General features: G+C 28.0%; 1 long non-coding RNA gene across 1 annotated transcript; it reads right to left on the bottom strand.

Annotated features, from left to right (window-relative positions):
* Positions 363 to 1,141, bottom strand: LOC110268118. Its single transcript, XR_002356182.1, has 3 exons — positions 1,001 to 1,141; positions 679 to 790; positions 363 to 487 (listed from the first exon to the last, which is right to left on the bottom strand). It is a non-coding gene; the product is annotated as an uncharacterized LOC110268118 (long non-coding RNA).

Here is a 3,393-nt window from a genome sequence, read left to right as displayed (position 1 = left end):
AGATGAGAATTTACCAAATTATGATTTGAAGCTTTTTCAATACCGATATATTATTTAGAAACTCTACCAAAAAACTCAATATTTTTTGTATTCATATCTATATCCCATAAACAAGAAAAAATGGCAAACAGAGAACCAAAAAGAACATTGTTGTGACAGTACACTATTGTAAACTTTGGATTTACATACTAAACTAACTACAGTTAGCCATGCCAGTAACTATTATTAGCTTCAGCAGTCTTTATTTCCCATTCTTTTGCATGTCTAAATACAGAAAACAATGTTGGGTGAATAGGATGCTCTCATGAACTTAAAAAGCTTAAGGAAAGAGGAACAAGATAAACAGTAAAAGCGAAACTAACGAGAATGAATCCTTCTTTTCTTGTGCTAATAATTCTTCAAAAGAAATATTAGCAAATTTGTCGTCTCTGTTTTCTACCAGTTGACGGAATTTCGCCTTGTCCATGCAAGCCCCAACTTCAAGCATCTTTGTTGAATACATAGCATATTAATATAAGAGATACTTCATAAGCAGAAGCCAAGCTAATTAACTAGATAATAAAAAATTTCTTAGAAAAACTAAAGCATCATTTAAATAGCATTAACATATTTCTGCAACAAAATTAAAGCAAAGATATTTATCAATCCTTTTATAATGGACTCGAATTATCAGTATACCTTCTGGTATGCTGGTGAGAATTTAAGCGGCTGTTGAAGTGAATTATAAACAAAAGCATCCTCATCTAATCTCTTTTGCTCCAAGTCAAACTTACGTTGGATCACATCAGCCCTATAACAAAAAGAGCATGTAAAAACAATTAGAACAGTCAAGAACTTGAAAAGATTTATGCAACTTGAAATAGAATATTATTACTAAAGCCTGATATATAATCTAAGCATAAGCTTTGAGTTCTTCATCACAAGAAGCCCCCTATCAATTTCTGCTATAATGTTATTAATTGTAAGCAAAATTATGTTATCAAAGAAACTCTGGAGTTACCTTGATAGAATTCGGAATTAGATGTTGCAAGGCCTTCATTTTTTCATTGATCCCACTTCTTCTCTGCTCAACAAGAAAAACTACCATAAGTTTGAATAAAATCAAAACCAGGTACCACAAAAATCTATGGTAGGAATTTAGAAAAACCTTTTCTGATAAATTATGAACTTCTGCTGCTCTGCTCCTCTTTGATGAATGCCTGGAAGGTACAGACTTTACTGGAACATCTTCTGCTAAGGCTTCAACACCCTCCTACATTCAGAAATTTCCAACCAAGGGTTCAACTCCATCTTCTTCCAATCAATTTTCAAAGAGAACAATTTGGAATATTACCAGCAAACCAGTTGAATTAGTGAATTACCAAAATAGATATAATTCAAGTATAATGACAAAATGAGAAATTATTTTGCAGAGATTGCACGAAGAATATGAGAAATTATTTGATAAATTAACAAAGAAAAAGTCTTTGCTGAGGAACTTGGATGATGTTGGCAAAGAAATGTAAGTAAACGACAAAAGCGATGTCGTGCGCTGCAGCGGCGACGGAGCCGACGGTGCCGTTAAAAGAATTCTTTGCTGGAGGAACTGGGTTCTTCTTCTTCTTTGTCCAGATGGAGAGGAGAACGAAAAGCGACTGCTGGTGCGTGCTGCTATGCGTAAAGACCGATGGAGAGGAAGTGCTGCTACGAGGAAGGGAGAGGGTGAGGATAGACTGCTGCTGTCTGGTAAGGGATTAGGGGTGATGTTACTCTTTATTATTAGATTGGTATACAAAGATGAAGAACAATTTTTTAGATATGTTTTTTTTTTGTATGAATGGGGTAGGAGAAATTAGAATAGGATTCATGAGAAATAAAGTAATTTTGTAATATATATGAATAATGAGATGTATTTTTGTTTTGATTTTTAAATTGACTCAAATATAAAATTATAAAACTAAAGTTAATTAAATTTTGATCAAATTAAAAAGATTAAGGTTGTTTTTCTCCAATACAAAAGAAAAAAAATATTTAAGTCTTTTTCTTTAAATTAAATAAAATTTATTTTTATTTTTATCAAAATATAAGGGTAATTTAGTAAAAGCATTGATATGATATGTATTTAAAAAAAATTAATTATTAACGTAGAAAACATAATCTACATATCATGTTTTAATTTGTCCATATTTTTATTTATCAGTACGTATAAATTTATCGTCGTATCGAAACAAACACCTTAAGTGATTTACTAACAATAAATAAAAAGATAACCTATATATTGTACACATTTTTCTTTCCAAAATTGTTCATACATATTTATATAAGTTAATTTCTTAATTAAGCATTGTCATTACTCATTAAGAATGTAATAGTGAAAAAAAAAACTTTTCATATGTTTAATTAATTCATTAGAAATTAATTGTTTTCAAAGATCATAACATACAGGTGAATAAAATCCTATTTATATTCACTTTTATCTAAAGTTTTGTCTTGTTAAAAATTTAAAATTAAATTTTTTAAAATAATTATAACTCATCATGAATTGATTGTAATTGAAAAAAATTTAAAAATATAGTTTTTCTATACTCTTTTTACGGTATAGAATTTTGTTAATCACTTATTGACAAAATTTTTTTATGTTGTTCATTAAATCAACACATTTTTCTGAGCAAATATCCAGGACAGAGCTTTTTAAAATAACTATAATTCGTCATGAATTGATTGTAATTGAAAAAAATTGTAAATATAGTTTTTCTATACTCTTTTTACGGTATAAAATTTTGTTAATCACTCATTGACAGTAGTTTTTTATGTTGTTCATTAAATTAACACATTTTTCTGAGCAAATACCCAGGACAGAGCTATATTGTAGGAAAGGAGAGCAATAATCCCTCTAATTTTAATTTTTTACGTGTAAATTATATGTAAATTTCAATTTAATTTTTTTTAAAATTTTATTTTAATCTTATTTTATTATATAGATATTTTTAGTCTCTCTCTAATATTTTATCTAACTCTGCCCCTGCAAATACCTAATTTGACTCTTTATAAATAGATGGTTTGAGAACTAAAGAAAGGACTTTCAATTTACAACTCACTTATAGAGTAAAGTTCTAAAGAAAATTTAAGTCATATTGATAAAGTGGAAAAAGATAGAGTATAATGTGTATATGCATGTAAATGTATGTTGTTATTTTCCAGTTTTATTCTTCAATTCTTCATTTACCTTTCCAACTATTATTAACTTTTAGTTTCTAGTTTCATTTCAATTTGATGTTTGATCTTGTTTCGTTCAAATATTCTTAAGAATTCTTGTTTTCTAATCTTAATAAAGTTATTTATTCTATTTGACATCGAATTTATAATTTCTAGATCGAATCGAAATTAATACAGTTATTTAATTTATTCTATATA

Source organism: Arachis ipaensis, chromosome B02, assembly GCF_000816755.2.
Source record: "Arachis ipaensis cultivar K30076 chromosome B02, Araip1.1, whole genome shotgun sequence".
Taxonomy (NCBI): domain Eukaryota; kingdom Viridiplantae; phylum Streptophyta; class Magnoliopsida; order Fabales; family Fabaceae; genus Arachis; species Arachis ipaensis.
Note: the sequence above shows the minus strand (reverse complement) of the source record. Positions and strands in the feature narration are given on the sequence as shown.